Below are 23,204 nucleotides of genomic sequence, written 5' to 3'. Positions count from 1 at the left end.
AGAAATCCAAAATAAACAATGAAAAATCAAGAGAATGTAACTGTGACAAAAAAAACACGACTAAACACTACTGAAATATTCCAACTCTTGCATTACAACGAAAGAAATTCAAAATGAACTTTGAAACATCAAGAGAATGTAACTGTGACAAGGTAAACCACGACAAAACACTACTGAAATATTCCAACTCTTGCATTTCAACGAAAGAAATCCAAAATGAACTTTGAAAAATCAAGATATTGTAAGTGTGACAAGGTAAACCAAAACAAAACGCTAATGAAATATTCCAACGTTTCCATTTCAATGAAAAAATTCCAAAATGAACTTTGAAAAATCAATAGACTATAACTATGAAAGGGTGAACCAAGATAAAATATTATTGAAATATTCCAGATTTTGCATTTCAACGAAAGAAATCCAAAGGAACTTTTAAAAATCAAGAGAATATAAGTGTGACAATTTAAACCACGATAAAAAACTACTGAAATATTTCAACTCTTGCATTTCAACGAAAGAAATCCAAAATGAACTTTGAAAAATCATGAGAATGTAACTGTGACAAGGTAAACCACTACAAAACACTAGTGAAATATTCCAACTCTTGCATTTCAATGAAAGAAATCCAAAATGAACTTTGAAAATCCAGAGAATGTAAGTTTGACACGATAAACCACTACAAAACGCTACTGAAATATTCCAACTCTTGCATTTCAACTAAAAAAATCCAAAATGAACTTTGAAAAATTAAGAGAGTGTAAGTGTGACAAGAAAAAACACGACTAAACACTACTGAAATATTCCAACTCTTGCATTACAACGAAAGAAATCCAAAATGAACTTTGAAACATCAAGCGAATGTAACTGTGACAAGGTAAACCACGACAAAACACTACTGAAATATTACAACTCTTGCATTTCAACGACAGAAATCCAAAATGAACTTTGAAAAATCAAGATAATATAAGTGTGACAAGGTTAACCAAGACAAAACGCTACTGAAATATTCCAAATTTTGCATTTCAACAAAAGTAATCCAAAATGAACTATGAAAAATCAAGAGAATATAAGTATGAAAAGGTAAACCTAGATAAAATACTACTGAAATATTCCAGCTTTTGCATTTAAATGAAAGAAATCCAAAGGAACTTTTAAAAATCAAGAGAATATAAGTGTGACAATTTAAACCACGATAAAACACTACTGAAATATTTCAACTCTTGCATTTCAACGAAAGAAATCCAAAATGAACTTTGAAAAATCATGAGAATGTAACTGTGACAATGTAAACCACTACAAAACACTACTGAAATATTTCAACTCTTGCATTTCAAAGAAAGAAATTCAAAATGAACTTTGCAAAATCATGAGAATGCAACTGTGACAAGGTAAAACACGACAAAACACTACTGAAATATTCTAACTCTTGGATTTCAACGAAGGAAATCCAAAATGAACTTTGAAACATCAAGAGATTGTAACTGTGACAAGGTAAACAACGACAAAACACTATTGAAATATTCCAACTCTTGCATTTCAATGAAAGAAATTAAAAATTAACTTTGAAAAATCATGAGAATGTAACTGTGACAATGTAAACCACGACAAAAAACTACTGAAATATTCCAACTCTTGCATTTCAACGAAAGAAATTCAAAATGAACTTTGAAAAATAAAGAGAATGTAACTATAACAAGGTAAACCACAAGAAAATACTACTGAAATATTCCAACTCTTGCATTTCAACGAAACATGAAGAGAATGTAACTGTGACACGGTAAACCACGAGAAAACACTAGTGAAATATTCCAACTCTTGCATTTCAACGAAAAAAATTCAAAATGAACTTTGAAAAATCAAGACAAAGTAACTGTGACAAGGTAAACCACGACAAAACACTACTGAAATATTCCAACTCTTGCATTTCAACGAAAAATATTTAAAATGAACTTTGAAAAATCGAGGGAATGTAACTGTGACAAGGTATACCACGACAAAACACTACTGAAATATTCCAACTCTTGCATTTCACGAAAGAAATTCAAAATGAACTTTGAAACATCAAGAGAATGTAACTGTGACATGGTAAACCACGACAAAACACTACTGAAATATTCCAACTCTTGCCTTTCAACGAAAGAAATCCAAAATGAACTTTGAAAAATCAAGATAATGTAAGGGTGATAAGGTAAACCACGACAAAACACTACTGAAATATTCCAACTCTTCCATTTCAATGAAAGAAATCCAAAATGAACTTTGAAAAATCAAGAGAATGTAAGTTTGACAAGGTATCCACGACAAAACACTACTGAAATATTCCAACTCTTGTATTTCAATGAAAGAAATCCAAATGAACTTTGAAAAATCAAGAGAATGTAAGTGTGACAATTTAAACCACGATAAAACACTACTGAAATATTCCAACTCTTGCATTTCAACGAAAGAAATCCAAAATGAACTTTGAAAAATCATGAGAATTGTAACTGTGACAAGGTAAACCACTACAAAACACTACTGAAACATTTCAACTCTTGCATTTCAAAGAAAGAAATTCAAAATGAACTTTGCAAGATCATGAGAATGTAGCAGTGGCAAGGTAAACCACGACAAAACACTACTGAAATATTTCAACTCTTAAATTTCAACGAAAAAAATCTAAAATGAACTTTGAAACATCAAGAGAATGTTACTGTGACAGGGTAAACCACGACAAAACACTACTGAAATATTCCAACTCTTGCATTTCAACGAAAAAAATCCAAAATAAACTTTGAAAAATCAAGAGAATGTAACTGTGACAAAAAAACACGACTAAACACTACTAAAATATTCCAACTCTTGCATTACAACGAAAGAAATCCAAAATGAACTTTGAAACATCAAGAGAATGTAACTGTGACAAGGTAAACCACGACAAAAAACTACTGAAATATTCCAACTCTTGCATTTCAACGAAAGAAATCCAAAATGACCTTTGAAAAATGAAGAGAATGTAACTATGACAAGGTAAACCACGACAAAATACTACTGAAATATTCCAAGTCTCGCATTTCAATGAAAGAAATCCAATATGAACTTTGAAAAATCAAGAGAATGTATTTGTGACAAGGTAAACAACGACAAAACACTACTGAAATATTCCAACTCTTGCATTTCAATGAAAGAAATTCAAAATTAACTTTGAGAAATAATGAGAATGTAACTGTGACAATGTAAACCAAGACAAATAACTACTGAAATATTCCAACTCTTTCATTTCAAAAAAAGAAATTCAAAATGAACTTTGAAAAATCAAGAGAATGTAACTATAACAAGGTAAACCACAACAAAACACTACTGAAATATTCCAACTCTCGCATTTCAACGAAACATCAAGAGAATGTAACTGTGACACTGTAAACCACGACAAAACACTAGTGAAATATTCCAACTCTTGCATTTCAATGAAAGAAATTCAAAATGAACTTTGAAAAATCAAGATAATGTAACTGTGAAACGGTAAACCACGACAAAACACTAGTGAAATATTCCAACTCTTTCATTTCAACGAAATAAATTCAAAATGAACTTTGAAAAATCAAGAGAATGTAACTGTGACAAGGTAAACCACGACAAAACACTACTGAAATATTCCAACTCTTGCTTTTCAACGAAAGAAATCCAAAATGAACTTTGAAAAATCAAGAGAATGTAACTGTGACAAGAAAAACACGACTAAACACTACTGAAATATTCCAACTCTTGCATTACAAAGAAAGAAATCCAAAATGAACTTTGAAACATCAAGAGAATGTAACTGTGACAAGGTAAACCACGACAAAACACTACTGAAATATTCTAACTCTTGCATTTCAACGAAAGAAATCCAAAATGAACTTTGAAAAATCAAGATAATGTAAGGGTGATAAGGTAAACCACGACAAAACACTACTGAAATATTCCAACTCTTGAATTTCAACGAAAGAAATCCAAAATTAAATTTGAAAAATCAAGATAATTTAAGTTTGACAAGGTAAACCACGACAAAACACTACTGAAATATTCCAAATCTTGTATTTCAATGAAATAAATCCAAATGAACTTTGAAAAATCAAGAGAATGTAAGTGTGACAATTTAAACCACGATAAAACACTACTGAAATATTCCAACTCTTGCATTTCAACGAAAGAAATCCAAAATAAATTTGAAAAATCATGAGAATGTAACTGTGACAAGGTAAACCACTACAAAACACTACTGAAATATTACAACTCTTGCATTTCAAAGAAAGAAATTCAAAATGAACTTTGCAAAATCACGAGAATGCAACTGTGACAAGGTAAAACACGACAAAACACTACTGAAATATTCCAACTCTTGAATTTCAACGAAGGAAATCCAAAATGAACTTTGAAACGTAAGAGAATGTAACTGTGACAAGGTAAACAACGACAAAACACTACTGAAATATTCCAACTCTTGCATTTCAATGAAAGAAATTCAAAATTAACTTTGAAAAATCATGAGAATGTAACAGTGACAATGTAAACCACGACAAAAAACTACTGAAATATTCCAACTCTTGCATTTCAAAGAAAGAAATTCAAAATGAACTTTGAAAAATCAAAAGAATGTAACTATAACAAGGTAAAACGACAAAACAGTACTGAAATATTCCAACTCTTGCATTTCAATGAAACATCAAGAGAATGTAACTGTGACACGGTAAACCACGACAAAACACTACTGAAATATTCCAACTCTAGCATTTCAACTAAAGAAATACAAAATTAACTTTGAAAAATCAAGAGAATGTTACTGTGACAAGGTAAACCACGACAAAACACTAGGGAAATATTCCAACTCGTGCATTTCAACGAAAGAAATCCAAAATGAACTTTGAAAAATCAAGAGAATGTAACTGTGACAAGGTAAACCACGACAAAACACTACTGAAATATTCCAACTCTTGCATTTCAACGAAAAAAATCCAAAATGAACTTTGAAAAATCAAGAGAATGTAACTGTGACAAAAAAAAACACGACTAAACACTACTGAAATATTCCAACTCTTGCATTACAACGAAAGAAATCCAAAATGAACTTTGAAAAATCAAGAGAATGTAACTGTGACAAGGTAAACCACGACAAAACACTACTGAAATATTCCAACTCATGCATTTCAACGAAAGAAATCCAAAATGAACTTTGAAAAATCAAGATAATGTAAGTGTGATAAGGTAAACCACGACAAAACACTACTGAAATATTCCAACTCTTGCATTTCAATGAAATAAATCCAAAATGAACTTTGAAAAATCATGAGAATGTAAGTTTGACAAGGTAAACCACGACAAAACACTACTGAAATATTCCAACTCTTGCATTTCAATGAAAGAAATCCAAATGAACTTTGAAAAATCCAGAGAATGTAAGTGTGACAAGGTAAACCACGACAAAACACTACTGAAATATTCCAACTCTTGCATTTCAATGAAAAAAATCCAAAATGAACTTTGAAAAATCATGAGAATGTAACTGTGACAAAAAAAACACGACAAAACACTACTGAAATATAACAACTCTTGTATTTCAACTAAAGAAAACCAAAATGAACTTTGAAAAATCCAGAGAATGTAATTTGGAGAGGTTAAACCACAACAAAACACTACTGAAATATTCCAACTCTTGCATTTCAACGAAAGAAATCCAAAATGAACTTTGAAAAATCAAGATAATGTAAGGGTGATAAGGTAAACCACGACAAAACACTACTGAAATATTCCAACTCTTTAATTTCAAAGAAAGAAATCCAAAATGAACTTTGAAAAATCAATAGAATGTAAGTTTGACAAGGTAAACCAAGAGAAAATACTAGTGAAATATTCCAACTTTTGCATTTCAATGAAAGAAATTCAAAATGAACTTTGAAAAATCAAGAGAATGTAAGTGTGACAAATTAAACCACGATAAAACACTACTGAAATATTCCAACTCTTGAATTTCAACGAAAGAAATCCAAAATAAATTTGAAAAATCATGAGAATGTAACTGTGACAAGGTAAACCACTACAAAACACTACTGAAATATTTCAACTCTTGCATTTCAAAGAAAGAAATTCAAAATGAACTTTGCAAAATCACGAGAATGCAACTGTGACAAGGTAAAACACGACAAAACACTACTGAAATATTCCAACTCTTGAATTTCAACGAAGGAAATCCAAAATGAACTTTGAAACGTAAGAGAATGTAACTGTGACAAGGTAAACAACGACAAAACACTACTGAAATATTCCAACTCTTGCATTTCAATGAAAGAAATTCAAAATTAACTTTGAAAAATCATGAGAATGTAACAGTGACAATGTAAACCACGACAAAAAACTACTGAAATATTCCAACTCTTGCATTTCAACGAAAGAAATTCAAAATGAACTTTGAAAAATCAAAAGAATGTAACTATAACAAGGTAAAACGACAAAACAGTACTGAAATATTCCAACTCTTGCATTTCAACGAAACATCAAGAGAATGTAACTGTGACACGGTAAACCACGACAAAACACTACTGAAATATTCCAACTCTTGCATTTCAACGAAAGAAATCCAAAATGAACTTTGAAAAATCAAGAGAATGTTACTGTGACACGGTAAACCACTACAAAACACTAGGGAAATATTCCAACTCGTGCATTTCAACGAAAGAAATCCAAAATGAACTTTGAAAAATCAAGAGAATGTAACTGTGACAAGGTAAACCACGACAAAACACTACTGAACTATTCCAACTCTTGCATTTCAACGAAAAAAATCCAAAATGAACTTTGAAAAATCAAGAGAATGTAACTGTGACAAAAAAAACACGACTAAACACTACTGAAATATTCCAATTCTTGCATTTCAAAGAAAGAAATCCACAATGAACTTTGAAAAATCAATAGAATGTAACAGTGACAAGGTAAACCACGACAAAACACTACTGAAATATTCCAAATCTTGCATTTCAACGAAAGAAATTCAAAATGAACTTTGAAAAATCAAGAGAATGTAACTGTGACAAGGTAAACCAAGACAAAACACTACTGAAATATTCCAACTCTTGCTTTTCAATGAAATAAATCCGAAATGCATTTTGAAAAATCCAGAGAATGTAAGTTTGACAAGGTAAACCACGACAAAACATTACTGAAATATTCCAACTCTTGCATTTCAATGAAAGAAACCCAAAATGAACTTTGAAAAATCATAAGAATGTAACTATGACAATTAGAATCCTGACAAAACACTTCGGGAATATTTCAACTCTTGCTTATAGACGGAAGAAATCAAAAATTAATTTAGGAAAATCAAAAGATTTTAGGTGCGACAATTCGCAAAATAACTATATAGAAGGTAGAAATTCTAAAACTTGTATTTCATTGAAAGAAATACCAAATGAACTATGAAAAGATGTAGAGACTAAATCATTGAACTGGTAAAATAATAAACAATACGAATGCAAAATTAAAACTCTTTCATTTCAACAAAGGAAATCCAAAATGAACTTTGAAACATCAAGAGAATGTAACTGTGACAAGGTAAACCACGACAAAACACTACTGAAATATTTCAACTCTTGCATTTCAACGAGAGAAATCCAAAATGAGCTTTGAAAAATCAAGAGAATGTAAGTTTGACAAGGTAAACCACGACAAAACACTACTGAAATATTCCAACTCTTGCATTTGAATGAAAGAAATCCAAAATGAACTTTGAAAAATCAAGAGAATGTAACTGTGACAAGGTAAACCAGGCCAAAGCACTACTGAAATATTCCAACTCTTGCATTTCAATGAAAGAAATCCAAAATGAACTTTGAAAAATCAAGAGAATGTAATTGTGACAAGGTAAACCACAACTTAGCACTACTGAAATATTCAAACTCTTGTATTTCAACGGAAGAAATCCAAAATGAACTTTGAAAAATGAAGAGAATGTTACTGTTACAATGTAAACCACGAGAAAACACTACTGAGATATTCCAACTCTTGCAGTTCAATAAAAGAAATCCCAAATTAGCTTTGAAAAAATAAGAGAATTTAAATATGACAACGTAAACCACAACAAAACACTACTAGAATATTCCGACTCTTGCATTTCAACGAAAAATCAAGAGAATGTAACTGTGATAAGGTAAACCACGACAAAACACTACTGAAATATTCCAACTCTTGCATTTCAACGAAAGAAATCCAAAATGAATTTTGAAAAATCAAGAGAATGTAACTGTGACAAGGTAAAGCACAACAAAACACTACGGAAATAGTCCAACTCTTTCATTTCTAAGAAAGATATTCAAAAAATGAAACTCTAAAAATAAAGAGAATTTAAATCTGATAAGTTTAACCGCTAAAAAACAATATTGAAATATTCAAAATGTTTCATTTCAACGAAAAAAAAACGAAATGAACTATTAAAAATCATGAGAATGTAACTGTGACAAAAAAAAACACGACTAAACAATACTGAACTATTCGAACTCTTGCATTACAACGAAAGAAATCCAAAATGAACTTTGAAACATCAAGCGAATGTAACTGTGACAAGGTAAACCACGACAAAACACTACTGAAATATTCCAACTCTTGCATTTCAACGAAAGAAATCCAAAATGAACTTTGAAAAATCAAGATAATGTAAGTGTGATAAGGTAAACCACAACAAAACACTACTGAAATATTCCAACTCTTGCATTTCAATGAAAGAAATCCAAAATGAAATTTTAAAAATCAAGAGAATGTATGTTTGACAAGGTAAACCACGATAAAACACTACTGAAATATTCCAACTCTTGCATTTCAATGAAAGAAATCCAAAGGAACTTTTAAAAATCAAGAGAATATAAGTGTGACAATTTAAACCACGATAAAATACTACTGAAATATTCCAACTCTTGCATTTCAACGAAAGAAATCCAAAATGAACTTTGAAAAATCATGAGAATGTAACTGTGACAAGGTAAACCACTACAAAACACTACTGAAATATTTCAACTCTTGCATTTCAAAGAAAGAAATTCAAAATGGACTTTGCAAAATCAAGAGAATGTAACTGTGACTAGGTAAAACACGACAAAACACTACTGAAATATTCTAACTCTTGGATTTCAACGAAGGAAATCCAAAATGAACTTTGAAACATCAAGAGATTGTAACTGTGACAAGGTAAACAACGACAAAACACTACTGAAATATTCCAACTCTTGCATTTCAATGAAAGAAATTCAAAATTAACTTTGAAAAATCATGAGAATGTAACTGTGACAATGTAAACCACGACAAAAAACTACTGAAATATTCCAACTCTTGCATTTCAACGAAACATCAAGAGAATGTAACTATAACACGTTAAACCACAACAAAACACTACTGAAATATTCAAACTCTTTCATTTCAACGAAAGAAATCCAAAATTAACTTTGAAAAATCAAGAGAATGTAACTGTGATAAGGTAAACCACGACAAAACACTAGTGAAATATTCCATCTCTTGCATTTCAACGAAAGAAATTCAAAATGAACTTTGAAAAATCAAGAGAATGTAACTGTGACAAGGTAAACCACGACAAAACACTACTGAAATATTCCAACTCTTGCATTTCAACGAAAGAAATCCAAAATGAACTTTGAAAAATGAAGAGAATGTTACTGTTACACGGTAAACCACGAGAAATTACTACTGAAATATTCCAACTCTTGCATTTCAACGAAAGAAATTCAAAATGAACTTTGAAAAATCAAGAGAATGTAACTGTGACAAGGTAAACCACGACAAAACACTACTGAAATATTCCAACTCTTGAATTTCAATGAAAAAAATACAAAATGAACTTTGAATAATCAAGAGAATGTAACTGTGACAAGGTAAACCACAACAAACCACTACTGAAATATTCAAACTCTTGCATTTCAACGAAAGAAATACAAAATGAACTTTGAAACATCAATAGAATGTAAGTGTGACAAGGTAAACCACGACAAAACACTACTGAAATATTCCAACTCTTGCATTTCAACGAAAGAAGAAGAGAATGTAACTGTGACAAGGTATACCACGACAAAACACTACTGAAATATTCCAACTCTTTGATTTCAACTAAAGAAATTCAAACTGAACTTTGAAAAATGCAGAGACTGTAACTGTGACAAGGTAAACCACGACAAAATACTCGTGAAATATTCCAACTCTTTCTTTACAATTAAAGAAATTCAAAATGAACTTTGAAACATCAAGACAAAGTAATTGTGACAAGGTAAACAACGACAAAACACTACTGAAATATTCCAACTCTTGCATTTCAACGAAAGAAATCCAAAATGAACTTTGAAAAATCAAGAGAATGTAACTGTGTCAAGGTAAACCACGACAAAACACTGCTGAAATATTCCAACTCTTGCATTTTAACGAAAGAAATCCAAAATGAACTTTGAAAAATCAAGAGAATGTAAGTTTGACAAGGTATACCACGACAAAACACTACTGAAATATTCCAACTCTTGTATTTCAATGAAAGAAATCCAAATGAACTTTGAAAAATCAAGAGAATGTAAGTGTGACAATTTAAACTACGATAAAACACTACTGAAATATTCCAACTCTTGAATTTCAACGAAAGAAATCCAAAATGAACTTTGAAAAATCATGAGAATTGTAACTGTGACAAGGTAAACCACTACAAAACACTACTGAAACATTTCAACTCTTGCATTTCAAAGAAAGAAATTCAAAATGAACTTTGCAAGATCATGAGAATGCAACTGTGACAAGGTAAAACACGACAAAACACTACTGAAATATTCCAACTCTTACATTTCAACGAAAGAAATCTAAAATGAACTTTGAAAAATCAAGAGAATGTTACTGTGACAAGGTAAACCACGACAAAACACTACTGAAATATTCCAACTATTTAATTTCAACGAAAGAAATTCAAAATGAACTTTGAAAAAATCAAGAGAATGTTACTGTGACAAGGTAAACAACGACAAAACACTACTGAAATATTCCAACTCTTGCATTTCAACGAAAGAAATTCAAAATGAAATTTGAAAAATCAAGAGAATGTAACTGTGACAAAAAAACACGACTAAACACTACTAAAATATTCCAACTCTTGCATTACAACAAAAGAAATCCAAAATGAACTTTGAAAAATCAAGAGAATGTAACTGTGACAAGGTAAACCACGACAAAACACTACTGAAATATTACAACTCTTGCATTTCAACGAAAGAAATCCAAAATGAACTTTTAAAAATCAAAAGAATGTAACTATGACAATGTAAACCACGAGAAAATACTACTGAAATATTCCAACTCTCGCATTTCAATGAAAGAAATCCAATATGAACTTTGAAAAATCAAGAGAATGTAATCGTGACAAGGTAAACAACGACAAAACACTACTGAAATATTCCAACTCTTGCATTTCAATGAAAGAAATTCAAAATTAACTTTGAAAAATCATGAGAATGTAACTGTGACAATGTAAACCACAACAAAACACATTACTTAAATACTACAACTCATTCATTTCAATGAAAGAAATCCAAAATGAACTTTGAAAAAATAAGAGAATGTAACTGTAACAAGGTAAACTACAACAAAACACTACTTGAATAATCTAACTCTCGCATTTCAACGAAACATCAAGAGAATGTAACTGTGACACTGTAAACCACGATAAAATACTACTGAAATATTCAAACTCTTGCATTTCAACAAAAAAATTCAAAATGAACTTTCAAAAATCAAGAGAATGTAACTGTGACAAGGTAAACCACGACAAAACACTAGTGAAATATTCCAACTCTCGCATTTCAATGAAAGACATTAACAATTAACTTTAAAAAATTAAGAGAATGTAACTGTGACAAGGTAAAGCACGACAAAACAATACTGAAATATTCCAACTCTTGCATTTCAACGAAAGAAATCCAAAATGAACTTTGAAAAATCAAGAGAATGTAACTGTGACAAAAAAAAAACACGACTAAACACTACTGAAATATTCGAACTCTTGCATTACAACGAAAGAAATCCAAAATGAACTTTGAAACATCAAGAGAATGTAACTGTCACAAGGTAAACCACGACAAAACACTACTGAAATATTCTAACTCTTGCATTTCAACGAAAGAAATCCAAAATGAACTTTGAAAAATCAAGATAATGTAAGGGTGAAAAGGTAAAGCAAGACAAAACGCTACTGAAATATTCCAACTTTTGCATTTCAACGAAAATAATACAAAATGAACTTCGAAAAATCAAGAGACTGTAAGTATGCCAAGGTAAACCAAGATAAAATGCTAGTGAAATATTCCAACTTTTGCATTTCAACGAAAGAAATTCCAAATGAACTTTTAAAAATCAATAGAATGTAAGTGTGACAATTTAAACCACGATAAAATACTACTGAAATATTCCAACTCTTTCATTTCAACGAAAGAAATCCAAAATAAACTTTGAAAAATCATGAGAATGTAATTGTGACAAGGTAAACCACTACAAAACACTACTGAAATATTTCAACTCTTGCATTTCAAAGAAAGAAATTCAAAATGAACTTTGCAAAATCACGAGAATGCAACTGTGACAAGGTAAAACACGACAAAACACTACTGAAATATTCCAACTCTTGAATTTCAACGAAGGAAATCCAAAATGAACTTTGAAACATAAGAGAATGTAACTGTGACAAGGTAAACAACGACAAAACACTACTGAAACATTCCAACTCTTGCATTTCAATGAAAGAAATTCAAAATTAACTTTGAAAAATCATGAGAATGTAACAGTGACAATGTAAACCACGACAAAAAACTACTGAAATATTCCAACTCTTGCATTTCAACGAAAGAAATTCAAAATGAACTTTGAAAAATCAAAAGAATGTAACTATAACAAGGTAAAAACGACAAAACAGTACTGAAATATTCCAACTCTTGCATTTCAAAGAAACATCAAGAGAATGTAACTGTGACACGGTAAACCACGACAAAACACTACTGAAATATTCCAACTCTTGCATTTCAACGAAAGAAATCCAAAATGAACTTTGAAAAATCAAGAGAATGTTACTGTGACACGGTAAACCACGACAAAACACTAGGGAAATATTCCAACTCGTGCATTTCAACGAAAGAAATCCAAAATGAACTTTGAAAAATCAAGAGAATGTAACTGTGACAAGGTAAACCACGACAAAACACTACTGAAATATTCCAACTCTTGCATTTCAACTAAAAAAATCCAAAATTAACTTTTAAAAATCGAGAGAATGTAACTGTGACAATATAAAACACGACAAAACACTACTGAAATATTCCAACTCTTGCATTACAACGAAAGAAATCCAAAATGAACTTTGAAAAATCAAGATAATGTAAGTGTCACAAGTTAAACCACAACAAAACACTACTGAAATATTTCAACTCTTGCATTTCAACGAAAGATATACAAAATGAACTTTGAAAAATCAAGATAATGTAAGTGTGATAAGGTAAACCACGACAAAACACTACTGAAATATTCCAACTCTTGCATTTCAATGAAAGAAATCCAAAATGCATTTTGAAAAATCAAGAGAATGTAAGTTTGCCAAGGTAAACCACGACAAAACACTACTGAAATATTCCAACTCTTGTATTTCAATGAAAGAAATCCAAATGAACTTTGAAAAATCAAGAGAATGTAAGTATGACAAGGTAAACCACGACAAAACACTACTGAAATATTCCAACTCTTGCATTTCAACGAAAGAAATCCAAAATGAACTTTGAAAAATCATGAGAATGTAAATGTGACAAGGTAAACCACTACAAAACACTACTGAGATATTCCAACTCTTACATTTCAAAGAAAGAAATTCAAAATGAACTTTGAAAAATCATGAGAATGTAACTGTGACAAGGTAAAACACGACAAAACACTACTGAAATATTCCAACTCTTGGATTTCAACGAAGGAAATCCAAAATGAACTTTGAAACATCAAGAGAATGTAACTGTGACAAGGTAAACCACGACAAAACACTACTGAAATATTTCAACTCTTGCATTTCAACGAGAGAAATCCAAAATGAACTTTGAAAAATCAAGAGAATGTAAGTTTGACAAGGCAAACCACGACAAAACACTACTGAAATATTCCAACTCTTGCATTTCAACGAAAGAAATCCAAAATGAACTTTGAAAAATCAAGAGAATGTAACTGTGACAAGGTAAACCACGACAAAACACTACTGAAATATTCCAACTCTTGCATTTCAATGAAAGAAATCCAAAATGAACTTTGAAAAATCAAGAGAATGTAATTGTGACACGGTAAACCACGACATAGCACTACTGGAATATTCAAACTCTTGCATTACAAAGGAATAAATCCAAAATGAACTTTGAAAAATCAAGAGAATGTAACTGTGACAAGGTAAACCACAACAAAACACTAATGGTGGGATGGGGAGCCAAAAGTTGGGGGATGGGGCCCTTCTGTGTCTCAACTGTGCAAATAAAAACGTATAAAAAAAGGGGACAAAAAAGCTGGAAGCCCTTTGGGGCCCTGGAGGTGCCAGGGGGCTCTTTGGGGGCCCCGGGGGCCTTTGTGGGCCTGGGGTTATTTGGGGGTCCGGGGGAATTTGGGGGCTCGGGGGGCATTTGTGCGACCCGGGGGCATTTGGGGGACCGGGGGGCCTTTGGGGGCTCCGGGGGCATTTGGGGGCCCGGAGGCCCTTTGGGGTTGGGGGGGCCCTTTGGGGTTGGGAGTAGGGAGGCCCTTCGGGGTTTGCGGTAGGGGACCTTACAACACTGTTCAAATGGAACTTACGTATTATAACGACCACGGAGTTTCACCACAAATCATCTTCTAAATCATCTTCTAAAATCATCTTCTAAAAAGTCTCAAACTGTTTCGCCCAAATAATCCCTAAACGTAATTTCTGCGTGTTCCTTTTGTTTTGAAGTCCCTGCGCTGTCACAATTGAAATTCCTAGGAAACCCTATCCCGCGTTAATCTCTTCATCTCTAAGGTGATCCTAGCTACACTATTATGGCTTCGATAGAATATTAATTTTATCGCTAAGTCTAATGACCTGAGAAGCCATATTTAAAAAATAGAATATTAATTTATCTCTTTAGAGTCCCGTATAATTCCTAGGAAACAAGTGATGTCATTTCTAATTCCCCTTTCATGAATCAATAATTCCACTTAGAAACAACAAATAAATTCCCCTTTCTTGAATCAATAATTCCCCTTAGAAACAACAAATAAATTCCCCTTCATGGATCAATAATTCCCCTTAGAAACAACAAATAAAGTCCCCTTTCTTGGATCAATAATTCCCCTTAGAAACAACCAATTAATTCACCTTTCGTGAATCAATAATTCCCCTCGATTATGTAAATCAATTTCTCAGAAATCTAGTTCCCCTTCGTCTATGTAAATGAATTTCTCAGAAATCCACTTCCCCCTCTTGCCCTAGATCAATACATCTCTCCCCCGTTAATGCGCATGTGGATACTTCCCCCTGGAGTCATTACACCTAGACAAACAACAAATAAATCTACCTTGAAAGAGATTTCATTGACCCGTTAGAATCAATAAACCATGAAAATACATCAAAGTGAGAAAAATCCTGTTTTTTCATTCTCAGTGACAAAAACCATAAAATCTTGCATAAATTATGTACTTGTGGGAGTCATTATGCCCTTCCTACTCAAGTTCACATTTCAAAGAAGTTAGGAAGAAATAAACAATACCTAAAATGCCTAGTTCACAGAGGGAACATTATCGTTCCTTTTGCAGAGATTTGCAAAAACACTAGATGTATCATTGAGTTTGCCGTGTTGTTCTCTCAAGCAAAAAAGAACAAACGAGGCTTGCCTTTAGTTTACAGAGCATTCACTTTTGCAGAAACTATTGCAGTAACATTGGCCGAAGGTGAACGAATATTTAGCAAGATAAAAATCGTCAAGAACAGATTCAGGTTAACTATGGGACACGATCGCCTTGACCATCTCCTTCTCGTGGTGTCAGAAAAGACGTACTGAAAAAATTGACCTCAGCTTCAATTGGCCGCGCAGCCTTAAAGTTTAGCTTATTTTCTTTTTCTTGATTTGAATTTTATACCCGATTTTTTCCCTATAATATATTATTTGAATTTTATACCCGAGTTTTCCTCTACAATATATTACAATTTTCTGCAATTATAAACATTATTTTAATACCTGAAAAACGAAGTAACAAATGTCGGTTGTCGTCGGCACCTACTCAAATCCGTCGGCATATTTTGGACCCCCTCCCCAAAGGTAAAAGGCTAGTTACGCCTCTGTTGATAAGTATTATTAACCCTAATTAACTGTATGTATTTAGAATCAGTATAACAAGCTGATTCTTTGATGTATTAATTGTTTTAAAACTTTCTTTCTTTAGATTTACTTTAGAGAGCTGAACCTATTCTGGTTCAGCTCTATTGTATTACTTTTGTAGTGTATTTTCAAAAACAAATCATTTTATTGCTTATCTGTGGAGAGAAAAATTGCCCAGTATTTTTATAATCGGTTTAACTAGGCTGAGAAACGAATCTAGATACACAAGAAATTATAATTCCAGAAAAGACATATATATCGGCCATTCTGACCAGTTCTTTTGTGGGAAACAAAAAACAGTAAAAAGAGTGATTTTTTTTTAATTCCTGCATTGTTTACAAGTAAAATTCGTTTCTTTGTGGTAGGATCGCTGTAATATCTTCCATTATATGTAACGGTTGCAGCATATATGGTACTGGGAGCATGGTTATCACCAGGGACCTGGCACTCAGAACGCGGCAGGGCTGTATATATTGGAATTTCTAATTACGTAATAGCATAATCATCTTGTTATTCCTTAGTTTTCAGTCATGAGGTGTAAAATCAGCAATTTTAATTGAATTAAGAAGTTCTGGCGTGAATTCAATTTCTTCTTCCTATCAATACATCAAAGAATTGTTCGTTTTACAGGATTTTTTTTTCTCTTGGGACACGTTATGATTCTCAATGTTGCTTTTGGTCAGACCGCAGATTTCATTTTTGAGTCGAAATGATCATCGCCGTTGCATAATTTCCACCCGTATATTTCTTTGGCCAACACTTTGATTTGGGAATCTTTATGATAATAGGTGTCGCATGTCTTATAGCTACTCAACTTTCTTCCATCACTACCTCAGAAATTTTTCCATGCCTTTTGCCGTAGCTGTTTGAATTAATTGAAAATCATGTTTAATTTTGCATTACGGCCTATGTCGTAATGCCAAAATTGGTCATACATACTAAAAAAAATGATACGGACCACTCCTTGGGGGAGGGGGAGTTATGTGATTTATGGTCTTTAAAAGTGCTCATATATAGGATGTCACTCATATGAAATTTCTTCCAGAATTGAGGCTCTAAACCAATTCCTTCGAACTCGTGACCTATCTAGGTCGCTTTTTCAGGCAAAATGAAAAACCAAGGTTGCCAATTTAAAAAAAAATGAAGCTGTTCTCAAAAAAAATGGTACTGATGCATTATGTGGGCACTGCTATATACTAACGAGAGACAAAACCCGCCACACGGGTTATTTGCAAGAGACCGCTATAGAGAAATGGAATGCAAAGCGTAGTTTTCATTGCGTTTATGATACTTAAACTATTGTTTTTTTCGGGTTTAGGGGGGGGAAGGTACCTAGGATAGCTTAGGTTACGTATTTAATATATGTTATGCTTTACCACTCCCACCCTCCCAACCCCCTTTAGTGCAAATATATAGCCCAATTTTTTTTAATAAACTATTACATATTCTTCCTATTTTATTAGCATTAACCAAACTTGGCTTCTTTAGCAGTACCAACATAATACACCAGTACCGTCAAAATTTATATATTAATAAAACTGGGGCTATCAAATCGTTCTTCTGGATGGTTCGTACCATTTAAAATAGCCTGTCAATGGTTTCAAACACTTCTGAGACGTTTAAAAGTACTTTGGCATAGTTTTATGTTTTAAATTAATTAAAAAATGGTTTAATCATCAACTGCTCTCCTATTCGCCTCGGCTTATCGATAAGAAGCATTCTTCAGAGCTTATAGCAATACTTGCGAATCCACTTTTATTTGATTGTTGTTAAATACTATTGTCAAAATTGTTAGTAAATAAATATTTTGCACAATAAAGAATAACTAGATACGATTTTATAAATAATTTGCAAAATAAGAGAAAAAAATTGTAACAATAAACCGCTTGTAGATTTTCATTGGATGAAAAGTAATATATCAAGTACTATATTACTCTTGTTTAGCGTAAAATATAATAATGACTTAAACAATTTTTGAAATGCTGATTGACTGAATATCGATACCCTGATCTTCATCAGTTAGCGTAAACAGTTATGTCACCTAGGGTTTGCTACCGCCATGGATTATTTACCTGTGACCATGTATTTTTTCAATAAAACGAGTTTAAACTTTTTATGCTGGAATTTTTTAGTACCAGAAATATTTAACGGTACTATTCTATTAGCTGTAAAACACACGAAATATTGAATACAGAGCAATATAAAATAAACTAGTCAAGCAGGTTCTTTCAATGGAGAATTCCTATACCGAGGATTGCAAACAGGTGTTTTTCACTCCGTTAATAATGCTTAAACTTTAGTTCTTTGTGTTGAAGGAGCGAAAAATGGTACCTAGGTTAGGTTACATATTTAATATATGCTATTCTTTACCCCACCCCCCTAATGTGCAAATATATAGCCCGAATTTGTTTCTAGACTATTACATTCCAATTTTGTTTTGTTTCATTAGCATTAACCAAACTTCACTTCTCGTGTGTTTTACAGCTAATAGAACAGTACCAATTTAATTTTTAAAATATCAAAATTATTATCTGGGCTCCATTCCCGAAGTGGGTTTACATGAAGCAACATATGTACTAGGCCGCGCACATTTTTCAAAAACTATCTGCGTGAATTAATGTTAAAATTAAAGCCTAAACACCAAAACAAAAAAATTTATCCCTGCTAATTTAAATTGGAAATCTAGCTGTTGACATTCAGCTTTATCTGGTTTTTCATTCGATGACCCATTTTGATGTTGCGTCTCATTCTATGAGAGCCCTCACCAAGATTCCTTTGAGAGCCCTCTGACGTCATGTCCGTGGTAAAATTCCCTTGAGAGTCCCTGTTTCTACTTCTCGGCTGGCAACACTGTATAAATAATAGGCACTATGATCTTTGCCTATCTCACCCATTACAAAAACCCAGACAAAGTTGCGGGTACTCCAGAGAACGTAGAAATATAAGCGACATTAGATCTTTTCACGGGTAGACAAGTCAGATTTCTCTTGAACGAGAAACTTAGCTTCAACATTGGAACGCTAAATTTTGAAGAAACTAATTTTAAATTAATATATTTCAATACATATGTGAAAATCAGTAATTAGTAGTGCAATGTTATTATTAGATGTTTTTGAGAATTAAAAGTAGGTTTCGAAGTCTCAAGTTGGTTTCAAAGGCATTTTGAGAAAGTTTCTGCCAAAATACGCGTTCCAGGGTAATTGGACCGCTGATGGCAGATCAAATGAGAGGAGCTGTTTGTACGCGCTAATGCAAGAAGAAGTGGGAAGAGCTGTTTATTCGCACCGAGAATGAACAGCCAGAAATTATCTGCGGTAAACTTACTGCTAATTATATACACAGTGGCTGGCAAGATTTCCGGGATTCCAGGTGTTATGTCACAATTTTGTGTCATTACTTCTATGTGATTATTCTAATTTCTCGAGTATGGTCATGATATTTAACAAGTATCGATAATAGGGAATTACCATAGGATGTCAGATAAGTGGAGCTACTATCCCTCACACCTGCGTAATGCGGTTCCAGATGTACCAATATCATGGTTGCAGCATCAGCTGCAACCTAGTAAAGAGCGAACCACGGCCCATAGTAACCAAAAGTTAAAAAACGTGTTTAGAAAAAAACTTAGAAAAACTTTTCATCTAACACTTATTCAGGAATGGTAACTATCGTTTCAGTTCGTATTAAAAATAAAAAATTATTGGGAAAAGAAATTTATGGTTATTTCTATAAAATACCGAAACCCCTCGAAAATGGCGTCAGATCAAAATGAAAAATGTACAATTGGAATGAGCATAGTCGAAAACCTTATTCAGGGAAATTACAGTCACCAACCTTGAAAAACAAGATAAGTCACTTTTTTGTATGGGTTGCACTGATCTGTCTCCCTTTTTTTCTTTTATTTTCCAGGGCTAGCGGTTTAACAGAACATCATAGAGAGATGTTTAATGGCTCATTAGAAAGCTGTTTCTCACATATACGTGCTGTTTATAAATTTCACCATCTACAAGTGCCATATGGCACGAAAATGGCACATTACGTGCTATTTCTCAAGGGGTGGGGCTAGCGGACTACAAAAACATCGTAGACAGATGTTTAATAGCTCACATTAAAGCTATTTTGTCATATCTATGTTTTATTGATAAATTCCATCAACTTCACTGCCAAATGGCTTTAAAAATGGCACTATTGATGCCATGTCCCAAGTGGAAAAGCTAGGGGCTAGTGGACTGCCAGAGCTTCTTAGAGAGATGTTTAATGGCTGATTTGAAAGCTATTGCTCATATCTACGTGATTTAAATCAGTTTTGCCATTCATAACTTTCAAATAGCACAAAAAAAGGCACCTTTTGTGCCACTTCTTAAGTTGAAAAGCTTTGAAGTATAAAACGGTACCATTCTTATAATTATGTTCCAAAAACCTTAACTGGAGATTTACAAATGACCCTTCCCGCATACTCCCCCTCCCAGCCCCCTTAGTAAGTCTCATTAGTCTGTTGGGAGAACTTAACTATAAACTCTTTAACACGTTCTAAATCAAAAGTCAAAAATCATGTTTAGGAAAAAACTGCCTAGTGGAAAAAAAAAACATCTGACACTGATGAGGAATGGTGACTATTATTTTGGCTCGTCTTAAAAGTAAAAGTTTATTGCGAGAAGAAATTTATGATGATTTCGAAAAAAAGCCTGAAACCCCTCGAAAATGACGTCAGATCAAAATGAAAAGTGTACCATTGGAATCACCATGGTCGAAACCCTTACAAAGAGTAATTACAGTCCCCCTCCTTGAACAACAAAGAAAATGACTTTTTTGTTGTTGTAGCACTGATGCTTCTCCCTTTTTTTTTTTTTTTTTCTTTTAGTTTTTTTTATAGCAGGGCTAGAGGGTGACCAGAACATCATAGAGAGATGTATAATTGCTCATTCGAACGGAAATTAAATTTTCTAGTGTCCTTTTCAAGTGACCAAAAATACTGGATGGCGACTAGCCCCCCCCCTGAAGATCCCCCCCCAAAGTCATCCAATCATAAATTTGAAATAGTCATTTGGTTCAACATATTTCAAAGGTCAAATATCTTTGGTTTTGGTGATGATAAGATCCTCCATGCTCCCTGGAGAAAGGGCTGCACACTGTATCGGTACCGGACGTATTTATATAACGCATGTTGGCGTGAGCGTATTGTTATTGGGCTTATTGGTATCGCATGTGTCTTGACAGATGTTTGATAGCTCATTTAACAGATATTGCTCATATCTACGTGAGTGGCGTAATTTCGTCAAAATCCTGAGGGGGGGGGGGGGCAAAGTTGGATTCAATTTTTCCAAATCAAGTAAAAATGATAGTGAAGATGGAATATGTGCCTTATATTACCATAGAGGCAAAGATATACTAAAGAAACTTACCTGTTTCTCTGGATGCTTGAACTATGAAGGCTTATCTTAGTTTTTTTTTCAGAAACGAAATTTCATCCGGGGGGGGGCAAACTTGGGTCTGAAGGGAGCATTTGCCTCCCCCTGCCCCATATCAAATTACGCCCTTTCTACGCCCTTCCTATAAATTCCACCATCAGCGATTAATTTAAAAACACACAGAAAACTGGTAGCATTAGTCTATGCACTCTTGAAAGAAAAATTACTGTTACTTATGTATTATACAAACACACTCAAGTAGGGCTGTTAGGTTAATCATAATGAAAGATGCCATAACATGATGAAAATATAATACTTTAGTTTATATAATATTATAATTTGGGGTAAAAATTAAGGGGGGGGGGGGGAATAAATCTCAGAAAGGGGTTTAAAACCTAATTCGACCTAACCTTACCCCCACCCTCCTAATGTGCAAATATATAGCCTAAATTATACAAGTCCAATGCATTCTATCGCCCGTCATTTATCCTTGTGGCTATGAAATCGGTTTACTCATATCGTACATTCAGCAAACTTCTCGACCGTTTCGTATCATGGTTGCAGCGGTAGCTTCAACCTAGTAAAGAGCGAACCACAGCCCATAGTGACTAAAAGTTAAAAACTTTAAAACGGTCTTTTTTCTTCTTTTTTTTCCATGCCTAGCGGGTTACTAGAACATCATAGAGAGATGCTTAAGAGCTCATTTTAAAGCTATTTCTCATATGTACGTGGTTTATATAAATTCCACGATCCACAAAAGCCATATGGCACAAAAAAGGGCACTTTATGCCATTTCTCAAGGGGTGGGGCTAGCGGGCAACCAGAACATCGTAGTTAGATTTTTGATATCATATAAAAAATATTGCTCATATTTACGTTCTTCCTATAAATTCCGCCATTTACAAGTTTCAAACAGTACTAAAAAGGGCACTTTTTGTGCCATTTCTGAAGTGGAAAAGCTGGGGCTAGTGGCTGCCAGAACTTCTTAGATTGATGTTTAATGGCTGATTTGAACATTTTTTCTCATATCTATGGGCTTTTATCAATTCTACAATTCGTAAGTGAGATATAGCACCGAAAACAACACTTTTGGTGCCACTTCTTAAGTGGAAAATCTTGAAAGTATAAAACGGTATAATTGTAACAATTATGATCCAAAACCCTTAACTCAAGGTTTGCAAGAACACATCCTGCAGGTTCCTCCTCCAGGCCCCTTTAATAAGCTACGCAATTAAGGTCCTACAATCACCAATATATTAAATTAGATTATTAGAGGCGTGGTTCTCTTAGTATAGTGCTGGACTTCAAATTTGATTATCATGCGTTTGATTCCTCCCTGGATTTTTTTTTTCAAACACGGTTTGTCCCTTCTTATCAATAATTTTTAGATAATCCACTATTTTTGCAAATC

Source organism: Artemia sp. Qi Xiang Cuo, chromosome 18 (assembly GCF_049724085.1).
Source record: "Artemia sp. Qi Xiang Cuo chromosome 18, ASM4972408v1, whole genome shotgun sequence".
In the NCBI taxonomy this organism is placed as follows: Eukaryota; Metazoa; Arthropoda; class Branchiopoda; order Anostraca; family Artemiidae; genus Artemia; species Artemia sp. Qi Xiang Cuo.
The sequence above is the reverse complement of the archived record's forward strand: the minus strand, read 5'-3'. Positions refer to the sequence as shown.